Source organism: Homalodisca vitripennis, chromosome 6 (genome assembly GCF_021130785.1).
Source record: "Homalodisca vitripennis isolate AUS2020 chromosome 6, UT_GWSS_2.1, whole genome shotgun sequence".
NCBI lineage: Eukaryota > Metazoa > Arthropoda > Insecta > Hemiptera > Cicadellidae > Homalodisca > Homalodisca vitripennis.
The window spans coordinates 143,112,252-143,128,565 of NC_060212.1; positions in this window are offsets into that span (position 1 = coordinate 143,112,252).

Sequence of the window (16,314 nt, forward strand, 5' to 3'; positions counted from 1 at the left end):
ATATTTTCGAAACCCAACACGTAACAAAAGACTGGAATCATAAAAGTTGTCTACGTACGCTTATCTGTTTATATATCTATCTCGATTCTGACAATATACGCACAACTTTTTATATATCTAACTAGATTCTGCCAATATACGCTCAGCTGTTATATCTATCTCGAATCTGGCAACATACGCTCAGCTGTTTATATATCTATCTCGAATCTGCCAATATACGCTCAGCTGTTTATATATCTATCTCGAATCTGCCGACATACGCTCAGCTGTTTACATATCTATCTCGAATCTGCCAACATACGCTCAGCTGTTTATATATCTATGTAGATTCTAGCAACATACGCTCAGCTGTTTATATATCTACCTAGATTCTGGCAACATACGCTCAGCTGTTTATATATCTATCGCGAATCTGCCAACATACGCTCAGCTGTTTATATATCTATCTAGATTCTGGCAACATACGCTCAGCTTTATATATATATTTATCTCGATTCGTTCAAGCACAGGGGTAACTGAATTATACATTAAAACACTAATTTTGAGATATTCCTTATAATGTAAACATATGTTTCTTTAATTACGTTACTTATACTTTAAATGCCTTCAAAATACTTTAAGAAGTGTAAAAGACGTATTTTATACTGTGTTTACCGACTCAGTATGTCACCGGCCCAAAATGTAGAGTTCTTGGTGAAGTTTCCGAAGAGAAGTGACAATCACAACACCTGCGACTACAACACAATCTGCTTCCTCATACTTTATTCATCCTCCACTCAGGGCGCTAGTGTCTCGGCTTTGCTTAAACACCCATTACACTACACTCTCTCTCCTCCAGCAAGCCCTGGTTGCTTTATTCTCATAATAAACCAGCATTAGTGAGATCTGAGGGGTTGGTCCACATCTGGACAGTCCTTTGTTAAATGGGGACGTGAATTGTAATTAACTCTAGTAGTCCAGAAGCCCAGACTCAATTTGAATTATATAAGCACAGAGCCTAGTCCTTTGTGAAATTTGTTTATGATTTCTTCTAAGAAAGAAAGCGATCAGATGTCCCAGTTTTGGTGGAGGCCGAAATTGGAGAGTATCGAAAGGGTTAAACATTTGGAAAAATACTTTTTCTCAGATCATATTTTTTAGCTTTTCACACTTAACCGACACATAAGTAAGAGATATAAGACGACTAGATAAGGAAACTGAAAGTCACTGGTAAAGCTTTTTCTGGTCAGTCTGACGGTTGGTACTAAGTGTGTAAAGCTAAAAAATATGATCTGAGAAAAAATACAATTTGAAATTTTAATTCATAATGATACCATTTCGTTTTGACCTTCCTCTAAACAAGTGCAGGTGATTATCGACTTCTTTATTAGGAAATATCCCTCTGTCGACTTCAATAAAAACCGGTTGTATTCTTATACAATACAAATTGTTTCTTGACTCCTATTGTTAACTAATGTTCAAATAATATCAAATTACAATTAAGGCTGTATTTATATTCACTGGCTCAGGTTTAGTGTAAGAACATATCTAATGATCCTAATCTCACTTGATAACATAAATAATTAATTCATCTTGTTTCAATCTTTTAGTATTACGTTTATCACATATTAATTTTTACGTAGACAGAGTGTTCAGAAAATGGTGTCATAAAGCTTCTGTGGCTGATAGTAAATCTATAAACTATGTCCTATAAACATTGGTCGAGAAATTTGTCATTTAGCCGTCAGCTGCGATTTTCTATTTTATACATAAAAAAGTACCTACAGATACCAAATTTGCAAATAAGTTGTGGTAAGAGGAACATTTAAAAAATAATTGTATGATTTGCTTTAAAATTAAGAAAATGGTGCCTGTTGAAAATTTTTTTTTTTTTAAAAAAACAAAAACCGGTAACGTTATAACAAATTACAAGATACTAATTATTTAGAAATTTTTATTACATTTTCTACGATACTTTTTTCAACGAAATCCGTCAACGCACAAGCAAACACTACCATTTTTAAATTTATGCTTGCATAAGACCTGAGCAAAAAACATTTTGTCAGTTGAAAAGCCTTAGCTGTTATTTATATAACTGTTATAACTTATATGTTGCTCCCTGCTTCTTAAACGTAATTTTTAAACAGACGTCATTTTGTGGTCTGGGTCTTTTGTTCACAATTGGTGAAAATATGAAAAATGACCCGGATATTGCGTCAAGGGTTATGCAACCCTAAGGTTTCTGTATATTTTAACTAACATAAGCTTTATAAAGCTGTAAATATTTCATTATTTTACAACTTTTTATATAAAACATTTACGAAAACATTATGTTTTTGTATAAAAATAGTTATTTCAAAAGTCTCTTGTTTTTTATTTACTTTTTATAGCTTATTACATGCATTATTTACAATTACATTGCCTCCAAATCTTGAGAAAGTCACTTGAGATACCGAGGCATCTTAATCAGTTGTACGCTGTAAACAATGTGCATGTACAACATATAATATTGAGAATTGAGACTTTTTTGTTTAAATATCTGATATGTATTTGTGTAAAAAAATGTCCTAAATGAAAGAAATCTGTACAATAGATAAACTAATATAACAATATGTTCACGAATTGTATTCATCTATATAAATACACTCACCAGTGGATATCAGGGGAGAAAGGTGGGTGGCGGTTGCGGTGGGTGAGGGGGAGGGAGTTAGGATCAACCGATGTGGGAGGAGAAGGATTATCCGGTCCAGGTCGACACTACACTTCCAGGAGTATCAGGAGAGCAGAAGATGTCAGCATATTTTGTACCAAACTGCTTTTACTGTACGTAGTACAGCAGGTTCTATCCTTGAGGTTATAAATAAAACTTTGATCATGACTTTGTACCTTTCATAAAAGTTCAGTACAATTAAATAAAATGCTATTAGTGAAGCAAGTGTTTTTTTTTTTTTATATTGGGACTTAAAGAGATGACATCGTTTTAAATTAAATATTATATTTCTATTTACTTTTAACAATCATTATAACGAGATTCCCTCCTTTGAAAATTATTTTTTGAACTTATATCTACTGAATCATTTACTGTGCAAAGCTGATCATAACATATATCACAATTTTCCTCATACAATTTAGACATTTGGATCGTTACCAATTTACGTTTTGAGACTTTTGACTTGTAACCCAAAACACTATTGTTCATAAATGTCCATATAAATTGTTCTTTAGTTCAGTTATGTATTGTATGAGAGGCTCTACACGTCTGCTTCTCATTTCCTTGGCTCACTGGCCTTTACTATCCTCAACCCAGGACTTGTACCACTACGTGTCTGGTGTATCCAATGTACATACCAAACCTTTAAAACGTAGCTGACAATGCCACACGTTTTAGAAATAAGGTATTGATGAAGGTTTTTAAATAGGAATCTCAATAATGTTCTCTCCTAAAATACGTAAGTTTGCCAGTGTGTACGACAATGTTCTTAAATGTCAAAGTTAAAGAATCAGGTGCAACACATTCCAAACCAATAGAAGACTAAAAAAAGATTCAAACGTAGAAAACAAAAGTAAGAATTGAGGTAACTCAAAAGAAAAAAGAGTAAACAATTTTAGGTTTAGTGAAGAACCCTGCGGAACACCAAATCGAGCGGATCGACTCAACGAGGCCGGGGCGGGATAGGCGGATGTGAAGCGCACATTTTGGCAGCTTGCTCGGTGCTTGCGTCATCATAGTGACGTAATCACAATTAGCAAACAGGAACTGGACTGGATTGCAATTTACGTTTCCCGTTTGCTGGGCTCACCGTGGGAGCGTCGCTGTAATCCGAGAGTTCGCGGGTCAACTGGCTGCCATTGACACCAATTCCTCCCACCACTCTCGCACATCTACTGTCCCTCCATTCATGCCGGCTTGTTGTCTTCTTCTATGATTCATAGCTCCGGACGTGAGAATCGAAAGTACAGAAAGCCAGGGTATAGCGCTACTTCTCGCGTGGCGGATGTCTTTGTCGCATCAGAAGCACGTTTTTACGTCGCAGCGTGCACATTAGGGTATCAAGGTCGTGCAACCAGTAATTGTCACCCGTTTCCCTTCAAGTTACTCATTAGTAAAGCTTATTTCTTTGGTGAACTTTTTCAGCTCGCAAAGTCATCATTGATCTTGTATTCGTTTATTACTTCTAACAACAACCTGAAGCCTCTATTGATATTCAATAGATGCTTATGTTTTCTAGTAATTGGCGGAGCGTTACCGAAGCCTATCACTCGAAAGATAAGAAAAATCTATTTCTGTATGTTTGTCTACCTGTCCGCACTTGATCTCGAAATCAAAATTACCTCTAGACTTTAAATTGTGCATGACGCTTTGTTTCAAACCGGGGAACACTGAGTTTAATGATGGTGCATGTCACTCCATGGCTGAGCATCAGCGAATAATTTTACAATGACTTATGGGTAACTATGATGGCAACGAGAAATTAGCAGAATAAATACATATGTAAATAAGCTCAGTGCACTCATTATATATTTTAACATGTGACATATTAATACATGTAACACAATATTGCAACTACCCTGTACTTATAACATAAAAATCCATGTATACTGTACACTTTTGTACAGTAAGACTGGTCAATCTTCAAATACGTACCAAAAATACGTCTCGAGTATTATCATTATACTCTAGAAAAAATTAATTTGCAAGAATTGCTAATTTTCCTCAGTAAACCATGAATAGTTTATTTTGTTACTGGAACAAACATTATTATTTTTACTTTATTCCAATAGTTTTCGTTATAGAAACTAGCTTTGGTTAAATAAAAATTCTTTGTTTAAAATATACCCTTTTACCGTTTTTAGACCTAGAAAATAACGCAGTTGTTGATGTGATAAAAGGTTGATATAAAACCCTCTTATATGGTACGTTAATAAATAATTACTTTTATAGAAAAATCTAATTTGAGGTTGAGTGGTAGATAGGGCTAAATAGGCATTGAATAAAGGCATTTCATTAATTTAAAAAACAAGAAAGTATACAAAAATTTATAGCAAAATGATAGAAATTGTTGCAGTTATTGTTGAATTTTCAGTGACAATTTCTTTCTAAACACTCTCACAAAACATTCATTATGCTACATTTTTTACACATTATGAGGATCTTACAGTGTAGTACACAGTTTCAGAAATGCAGAAGATAAATTCATGTTATGTTTATATCTGCTAAGCGATCTCCGATACAAGACTCATCGAAGCGACAACAACATCAGGACGTTAGCATTTAGATCAGATCACTTATACATTCCGAGGAAATAGAAACAGAGCGGTCCAAGATTCCAAAGGGTAGTTTATCAAAGCCACCCCCGGAAAAACTTATCCATCAGTCGGGTCGATCTGCAATTTGTTTAGAAAAGGCCCGGAAACATTTGATGTCTGCATATTTTTCGCGGTTGAGCAGAACTTCTTGGGCCCCCGGGCTCGATTTACATGGTAAAGGGCGCACCGCGTCGCTTCGATTAGCCTAAGCCCTCGACGGTACTTTGAAATCTGCGGCCCTTGCTTGGCCCTACCCTCGCAGTTCCTGTCTGATTTCCTTTGTTTAAATTCAATTCTTATGCTAATCTACCGATGTGTGAGCGACTGTTTCAGGGTCCAGAAGACACAGCGCTGTCACCGATGAAGACTGTGAACAAACACTCACAACATGTTACCTCTGTATGAATATTGTATAAACTTTCACATGCAAAAAGTCCCAGATTAATCAGCTATCAATTTTTGCGCACCAGTAAACAATATAATTAACATAAATTTATTCCCAATCAAAACAAATTATTTAGTACATTACGGTCTTTCAGTAGGAATTGAAAATCATTTGTTTGACAATTACATTGTATATAAATTTAAAAAATTAAATCAACTCATAAAGGTTTAAGTTGCAGCCTTTCAAATAACACAATCCAAAAAAGCTGAATGTAAACTCTGTAAATACTTATATTTCATCTCTCTTAAGCAGAATACAATAATTTTTTAAATTAAAACAAATTAATTTAAATTATTCTTTACGGATAATTTTTATGTTTCACTAAACAGCTGACTCCAACACTGTGTGCTGTGAAATATCCGTCAGGTGAATAGCAGAATAAAACTTTTCTTTACACAATCATATATAAACGGAATTTTATGAATTTATAACATATAAGGTATTTTTGAAACAGTCAAAAATCTACATTTTTATTAAATAAAAATGGTTTGTTGCATTTTGAAAATTGACTCCAAACCTACAACTTCTGCTTGCTGGCTTTGAATTTTTTTACTATAATATTTCAGAACTAGAAGAAATTTCATACACATTTAAAAAAAAACTTTAAAATATCGGTATTAATATGGGAGCCTGCTGTGACCGATAGAATATTTTTGACCAAAAACTGTTTTTGAGCGCAGCGAGTAAACGACGAAACCAATAATTAACTTGACGCCATTAATCAGTTGGTATTTTTATTACGCGTAACTTTGACCATGTAATCTTTGCTGTAACTCTTATGGTTTCCAAAATCCTTTCAGTGTGCATAAAATTAGATACACACTGTAGGGTAAGTATTTTGTACTAATGAGAATGGACAGTCAGGATGATGTATCTAAATGGTTAAATGCTAGTGAAAGCGTTAATGTTCCCATAAGAGGTTTAGTGGGCATCACAAATTTTGTGCTTTGGTAAATATGAAGATTTACACAAATACTCGTTCAAAGGAGTGCAATATTATTCAGTACAATACTATACTATAAAATCCAGAATGAAAGGATCTTCTGGGGGGTAAAAACTACTAGTACTTTTCGTTGTAAAGTTCACGAATACTCTTGCATGTTAACACGAGCGGACACGATATTTTTTACTACTCTGTTGCACTCAGACAATTCATTCATTACTATTGTCTGGGATCCGAGAGCCAGTTTTTATTGCATAAGCACGCAACCCGATCCTAGGAAAACAATTGGCCGTCAGCTAACTCGAATGTAACTCGAATGAGAGGGTATGAAAAGGTTTTAAGATATAAAACAAAAATGTTTTCCTCAAATCATATTTTTCCTAGCTTTATACACTCAAAACCGATCGTTTCACAGATAAATAACAGTTCCTTTACATTCATACAACTACATAAAGAGACTGAAAGTCGGCTCTTTAAAAGTCGGTATACGATGATTAGCTGGCACTGACTACTTACGTTATTTATGTACGTGCCTGACAGTGGCTCAAGGTAGGAACATTTTATTGTGTCAGGAAAATTTATTTTTTCATATTTTTAACCTGTTTGATACCCCCGCATTCGACTTCCACGAAACTAGGGCGTATCACGATCAATTTTTCTTGCACAAATTCCTCTATCAATTTCAAGAAAACCCAGGTTGTGTGATAATACGTGTAAATTGGCTCTTGAGTCCTGGACTATTTTTAATCGTTAATATAAATTTATTTTAAGCATTAGCGGAGCGTGACATTCGAGGGACTGGTAAAATGACATTTCTGCCGGTCTGTTTATCCGCATGATATCCCTAGGACAAACAAACCTGCAACTTGAAATTTTGCAAGAGGTTTCATTTTTATGCAAGGAACATCGAGTTCGAAGATGGTCAATCCACTAGGTGCATGTCACTCCATGGGGATGGGCTGAGCTGAGCGTTAGTGAAGATTTTTACACTGGTCGTAAGGGTAAGCATGATGAATACGATAAAATCACAGGATAATTAAATTTGTAAAGAGTTCAATCATATGACATTTTAATATGTGGCATAATAAAACATGTATGTAGCTTAACGAATTGACTTGAAATTTTGCATAAAACCTCGGCAAAGCATTTTACAGGAGACACGTAGCAGGCGGAAGTTGTACAGTCATGCGCAAAAACATCGGTCTGTGTAGAATTATTGGCGAGCGGGGAAGGTACTAGTAACCGGGGCAGTACGCTGTGTACCCCCCCCCCACCACCACCACCACACCATCACCTCACTAGCCAAGGTCGCGAGTATAGCTAAACTTCTACATAGTTTTTTTGATGTAGAGTATATTCCATTAGTGAAAAGTCTGAAATTTGTTGTTAAAATTTTTTTCAATAACTTTAAAAATATTTTGTTATACTCATTTTTTGTTATTCATAAGTTGAATGGCAAAATAAACTGTTCTCATTACAATTTTCAAGTGGACTCAAGTTTTTTTCTTGCAGAACAAATTCCTAATTATTAATTATTCTATATAACTGATTATTTTCACTACTGTGCCTGCAGACTAAATGTTGTGTTTCCGACCTGTAAGATAAATCCAAGGAGGCTGCAGAAGCAACAGAAATGGACAAGGTATCGATTGGCTGAGGGAGGTAAGGCCGAGGATCATTAGTGTGGATTGGAGAACATCTTGCAGTTCCCACAGTTTACCCAAACCTCGGCGGATTTCCCACATTTCCTCTCGCAATGTCGCCCAAAAACGCCGGGATCACTTTGATGGATGGGTTTTCGCCCCGAGAGTTCTTTTCGCCGAATCTCTGGATGTTTTCTCACATTAGCACCGGCACATACATCGTTACTAGATTCATCTCTTGCAAGATTTAACGATTTGTTACATGGCGTGTTTTACTGTGAACTAAGTAGTTGCGAACGGCAAGGGAACTTTCTTGTTATTCAGGCAAGGTAATTTTCTTGTTATTCTGGCAAGGGAATTTTCTAATTGTATTCAAGAATGGTGCTACTCTAAATTAGTTTTTTTTACCGATGACATTTTAATTTTCAGACATTATAAACAGTAAATTGAAACTGTGTGAAATAAACCGCGTCATAGCTCAGAAGGAAGTGGACTTGATAATGCAGTTTTTAAGGGGAAAAGTGTTGTGACGGGAGGATAATGCAAATTAATTGATTGCATTAGACTGCCATAGTTGAGCAGGTGTTTTAAGTTTTAACATTCAAGAAAATTTGAAAATCGAAAGGGACGCTATCATATAGGAATTCACTGAAAATACGTAGCCTAGCTATACTCTCAACTGGACATACGTAGCCTAGCTATATTCTCAACTGGACATACGTAGCCTAGCTATATTCTCAACTGGACATACGTAGCCTAGCTATATTCTCAACTGGACATACATAGTCTAGCCGTCATACTGTATTTCTTACTTTCACACTTAGTTCATACTTTCTTTCAAAATTTTGCTAATTCTTATGACATATATGGTAATTACGGTTGCCATTATGATAACACATAAGACCAGGAGTGTGATAAGCTTGCTGATCCTAGCATCTGGAGAAAACGCCTATCAAATTTTTCAAAGTTATACATATAAAAAATATAATTATATGTTTCTATGCTACATTTTCAACAGGTTTTCGGTAAACTTGATTCTGTTCCATTTATATACATACACTCATGGTCTTGAATGAAATATTTAAAGAATATTTTCAGAGATTTTCATTATTACAATTATTTATATAAATTGTAATTTTAGGAGTAGTTAATACAGTTTTTATTTCTTGAAAAATATGTAGAGATCCTAAGCATCTTTTCAGCTTTAATAGACGAAGAATAATTTTTAATTGATTGTTAATAGAATATAGCTAGATTACGTATTTCCAGTTGAGAATATAGCTAGACTACGTATGTCCAGTTGAGAATATAGCTAGACTACGTATGTCCAGTTGAGAATATAGCTAGACTACGTATATCCAGTTGAGAATATAGCTAGACTACGTATGTCCAGTTGAGAATATAGCTAGACTACGTATGTCCAGTTGAGAATACAGCTACGCTACGCATGATCGGCTAGGGAAGACTGAGCATGTTAAATAATGAAGATTGCTATACTATATATGTCTAGTTTAGAAGCCAGCTAGGTTATACACGTCCATATAAGGTGACTCCTGTACTATTTATGTTTAGTTGGGAACTATTTATAAAACAAGTCGGTTACTTTTTTAAAATTCTAATCAAACGTGTAGAGAAAAATAAATTGATTTGTTTTGAAAATACTTTAGAAACACAGAAAACAATAATACCCTTTTTCTGTAAACTCTGCATATTACAAAAATATTTTACGACATTTTGAATATTTAATGATAGAGTTTTGGGATAGAAATGCGATATACACAATCCCTTTAAATGCTTAATGGTGAGCAGACATTAATTACTCTTCTACGGGTCCCCGTTATTTGAAATACCGTGCTAAAAGACCGCAAAGAATACTTTTTTATAAAAAAAAACATATACGTGATACGCTTTCTAATTAATTTGCCAAAAGGTATTTAAAAATAATTGTCATAGGAGCTAGGGTCTATGATTTTGAAAATATATTTTTAATACTAGTGGAATCTATGATGTTTGATTATTGTTAGTACTTAATTTCCAAAAGCTTAAACTATAACATAAGTATCTGATATGTGGACAAGGAATAAGCTTTCTCAGTACAATAGCTGAGGGATCGTCAATTTTAACCTGTTGCAGATTTATTATTCGAATAGGCAAAATCTAAAACTATTTGATATAAAATATAATGGATATTGGTAAGATAAAAATTAAACAGAAATACCATATTAAAGTACTATTTTGCCATAATTTTAAATTAATTAATAAGGTAGGAACATAAAACCACTATAACTTATATAGCAGTAAATTTAAAGTCATATTTCACTAATAATACCCATCTGTACTGAAAACACAAACAATAGATATCAACAAAATATTATTTTCTTAGACAACTCAACTCGGAACATGACCCGTTCACCTGGGGGTCTATCGTTCCTCGTCCAATGTAGTTTGATGGCTGGCGGGAACAGCGTGTCGGGCTATAATGGACGCGGAACGGCGGATCGGAACGATTGGAACAGTGTTTCGCCAGTCCCCACGGTGATTTTAGCAATATCAATACCGATGTTACATTGTCCAATTTAGCGGCGGCCGCGTTATGATCGCCATTTACATACGGTGGTGATTTGCACTAGTGGGTGGAGGGGGAGGGTGTTTTACGGCCGGCCAGCTCCTGCTTCATAGACCTCCTCATGTATTCCAACTCTGGAATATGTGCGTCAAAAATCGTAAATGGAGAATTTTGTTAAAACATATTTGTAGGGTGAGTTTACGACAGTGAGCTTGGACAAGGAGAAGAGCGTAGTGGATCCCATGACATAACCAAATTCAATTAACCAGAGATAGGCTACATGGTCTAGAATTAACCCCACGATTACCTAATCTTCACCCCCAGCTGACTACAAATCCGAAATTTCTGGTGATACTAACGTTCTAACAACGAATTGTTTTCATATTGATGTCAAAAGGCAAATTTCCCAAGTCACTTTTTGAGGATGGACGAATACATTATTTCTTATCTGGAAAATTATAGGATACTGGCACTTGTCACTAAATCGATTTCTTTCTCTATTGATAAAAAAAATCAACTTTAATATTTTCATATTAAATTTTTGGGCTCTTAACATATCTAAAATGTCGAATTCGTGCACACTTTCAGACACTCTCAATTACATAAGCAATATTTTCAAGAAATGTTAATTAAAGCGTATTACTGAGAATTAAGCAATTAGAATAACAAATTCCCTACTTAACGTAAATTTTTTATAACACTTACTCAAACTAATGACCTCGTGTATAAAAAATGCGTTCTACCTAAAATAAAGATGGCGCGTGCACAGGTGTGCGCATTCTAGAACACTGCTCTCAACGGGAACGTATCTACTGTACATACTTTAATGAAAACTTCATGTAAATTTGAAACATTTGAAATTAACTTATTTAAAAATCTAAGCAGAGTTAGCACTTTTAGTACTTCTAGAATCCTTCAGCGTTTTCAATTTTGTAAAGTCTATTTTCAGCATTATGGATATAGAATAAAAGAATTTCAACAAAAATGGAGTCTCCACACTACTGCAGAAATGCAGTGAGACGGATAGCCCTACAACGGAGAGTACAGTCTGTTCCATAAAAAACAACTAAAAGGAAAATTATTTTTACTTTCTTTTGTTCATTACGTAAATGCAGTAGATTCTTGAGGTGTTATTTTTATAGGTTGTTTATTTTTATGTTTTATTTACATTCTGTAACGTGTCTGATTTCATCGATGGACGTCCCCTGGTGGAAATAATTTTGGTCGGGCTTTTTTAAAACAAAATTATTGAATGCTGGAATTTAAGCTGTTTCTGTTAGTGTTGTGTAATGGGGTTTAATATTGAAGAATTACTTCTTATTACATCTATCCGTTACTAGATTTCAAAAGTACGGTTGTTAACCGAGCGATAGCGACACATATCACTCGAGTACCTAGAATAGCATGTCTATCCATGGAATTTGATTGAGCATCATTGAACTCAGTGGGCTGTCAGATTTCTTCTTCCTGCGTGTGTCTATAAACTTTTATGTACTTTCTGTCCGCGGTTCGTCTCAATAATGAGCTGAGCTATTGAGATGAAATTGTTCATGCAATTAGCCAAGCCTGTTACGCGAGTGTGAAATGTACAACGGTGTATTATAATTTAATAGCATAATCTTCTATTATTTGGATAGCTTAATAAACTAGGTATATATAGGCCTGTATATAATTTCAATAAATAGAATAGAGCAAGTGAGAGATCCGGGTTCGAGTCCCGGCGGAGCAAGTACTTTTTGTGATTCAATGTTTATTGAAATTATATTCGCCTATTGGGATTTATATAAATATAATGAATATATATAAAGTGAAAGGACGTATATCCGTTTTGTTTTATATCATAATGCTAGAAATCCACGATTATAACATGAATACATATTGTAAAAGACCATTAACGATGGAGCCGTAAGTAAATAAACTCAGTAGCCCGTTTATTTATTTATTTATTTATTTATTAACGGACAAACCATTTTACAATAAATTACACAATAGCTGATACAAGCGATAAGGCAATAAAAATACAAAAAAAAAAATAAGTGTATAAATCGAGAGAAAGCGATACAATAATGCGCATTGTTTAACTGTAGGGCTATGCCTAATTATTGTGAGGCTTGTGTTCAGTTTGATATATTAATGCGGGTTATTATATTATAGTATGAATACAGCTTCATAGACCTCCTCATGTATTCCAACTCTGGAATATGTGCGTCAAAAATCGTAAATGGAGAATTTTGTTAAAACATATTTGTAGGGTGAGTTTACGACAGTGAGCTTGGACAAGAATAAGAGCGTAGTGGATCCCATGACATAACAAATTCAATTAACCAGAGATAGGCTACATGGTCTAGAATTAACCCCACGATTACCTAATCTTCACCCCCAGCTGACTACAAATCCGAAATTCCTGGTGATACTGACGTTCTAACAATGAATTGTTTTCCTATTGTTGTCAAAAGGCAAATTTCCCAAGTCACTTTTTGAGGATGGACGAATACATTATTTCTTATCTGGAAAAAATTATAGGATACTGGCACTTGTCACTAAATCGATTTCTTTCTCTATTGATAAAAAAAATCAACTTTTAATATTTTCATATTAAAATTTGTGGGCTCTTAACATATCTAAAATGTCGAATTCATGCACACTTTCAGACACTCTCAATTACATAAGCAACATTTTCAAGAAATGTTAATTAAAGCGTATTACTGAGAATTAAGAAATTAGAATAACAAATTCCCTACTTTAGGTAAATTTTTTTATAACACTTACTCAAACTAATGACCTCGTGTATAAAAAATGCCGTTCTACCTAAAAAAATAAAGATGGCGCGAGCACAGGTGTGCGCATTCTAGAACACTGCTCTCAACGGGAACGTATCTACTGTACATACTTTAATGAAAAACTTCATGTAAATTTGAAACATTTGAAATTAACTTATTTAAAAATCTAAGCAGAGTTAGCACTTTTAGTACTTCTAGAATCCTTCAGCGTTTTCAATTTTGTAAAGTCTATTTTCAGCATTATGGATATAGAATAAAAGAATTTCAACAAAAATGGAGTCTCCACGCTACTGCAGAAATGCAGTGAGACGGATAGCCCTACAACGGAGAGTACAGTCTGTTCCATAAAAAACAACTAAAAGGAAAATTATTTTTACTTTCTTTTTTATAGGTGTTATTTTTATAGGTTGTTTATTTTTATGTTTTATTTACATTCTGTAACGTATCTGATTTCATCGATGGACGTCCACCCTGGTGGAAATAATTTTGACCAGGCTTTTTTTAAAACAAAATTATTGAATGCTGGAATTTAAGGTGTTTTCTGTTAGTGTCGTGTAATGGGGTTTAATATTGAAGAATTACTTCTTATTACATCTATCCGTTACTAGATTTCAAAAGTACGGTTGTTAACCGAGCGATAAGCGACACATATCACTCGAGTACCTAGAATAGCATGTCTATCCATGGAATTTGATTGAGCATCATTGAACTCAGTGGGCTGTCAGATTTCTCTTCCTGCGTGTGTCTATATAAACTTTTATGTTCTTTCTGTCCGCGGTACGTCTCAGTAATGAGCTGAGTTATTGAGATGATTTTATTTATTTATTTATTTAATATTATTTATTTATTTATTATAATATTTATTAAATTTTAAAATAAATTTAAATAAATTTAAAATAAATTTAAATAAATTTAAAATAAATTTAAAATATATATATATATATATATATATATATATATATATATATATATATATATATATATATATATATATATATAAAGTGGAAGGTGACGTATATTCGCTTTGTTTTATATCATAATGTTAGAAATCCACGATTATAAACATGAATACATGTTGTAAAAGACCATTAACGATGGAGCCGTAAGTAAATAAACTCAGTAGCCCGTTTAACTGTAGGCTATGCCTAATTATTGTGGGGCTTGTGTTCAGTTTGATATATTAATGCGGGTTATTATATTATGTGGGTATTAATATATCGCGTACCTACTTTCTGCCCATAGAGGCGACATATTAATAGAAAACCTTATATTAAACAACCCGGACGAAAATAAATTATTTTACCTTATATGAAGACATTTTGTCTTGCAATGTATGTATATTTGTATCAGTGACGTACATAGAAAATTATTTCAGGGGGCTGACATACTGGGTGGATTAGGATATCTACCAAAATAGAGGCTCGGAAATCTACCCCAGGGAAATTGCTGAGCCATAAGAACTCATAAATGAGTTATACCTTAAAGCAAACTACTGGGTACAATTTTAACGTTTGTCTTTAAAAATTTCGGGGGGGGGCGATTGAGCCCCCTGATCCCCCTTTACATACGACCATGAAGTTTATAAGTTGTATTATAAATGTATTTATTCTCATAACATGTGTAGAATATAGGTGGCTATTTTCTTCGTAATACTAAAATATAAAACGTTCGTTTTTCGAAAGAGAAATTCTGTGATACAAACTCGTGCATTTGTGATTGGAAGAAGTGTGAATGTTGGTGTGAACGGTGAAAGATAAAGCGGACGTGACACCAACAATACCCGCACTTCTAGGCCTAGGCTCAACTCTATTAATCTAGGACTATCGCTGGCGATAATTGGTGTGCGCGTCGAACCCTAATAAATCTATGTCGAATCGTGTACTGAATAATTTTGCAATGTTGGGCTTACTGGGTAATTGTCCTCAGGAGCCTAATGTACTCCCCCCCTCCACCCCACAATAACACTACCATACGGGCAGTACTCGCGTTTTAGGTTTGAGTACCTGTATTAACTGTGATCGTCCCACAAGCACGTTAAAGACTATAGTCTCGCCCTCGTTATAATAATGTATCACTATTCACGCACGTGCTGAGCAGCATGTACGTTAACCACATAAAATTATTTAATTCGCACTTTTAGCTAGTAACACAGATGTTCAGGCTCGTCAAGAAAAACTATAAAACAGAAATTTGTAATATACACCAGAATGTGGCTGAAAACCTTGTAAATCTGTTCGGTAACTTTTCACCATAAATACGGGTTTGGAATTAAATAGTATTCAACAAATATGTACCTGATATGAAATAATCTTCAAGTCTAATTAATAAAAGTACTGATCTGACCTGTTAGGTATAAATGTAAAGTCGTCAAGAGGGACTAAATACCAGTTTAAGCTAAATAGCTACATTTTTGACCATTGATGAAAGAATTTCAAATTCTTTACCGGTATTGTCAAAATACATTCATATTAAACTGAAGACTCTTTTATATTAACTTTCTAAGCCAAAAGCATCATTTTCCCAAATAGCTAAATTCGTGGACGCCATGATCCAAACATATGAAAACCAACACCATGATAATTTTGAAAAATAAAACAGAAGTATGAAAGCAATTTAGTGGTACGACAACTTAGAAAGTGTTATACAAGGAT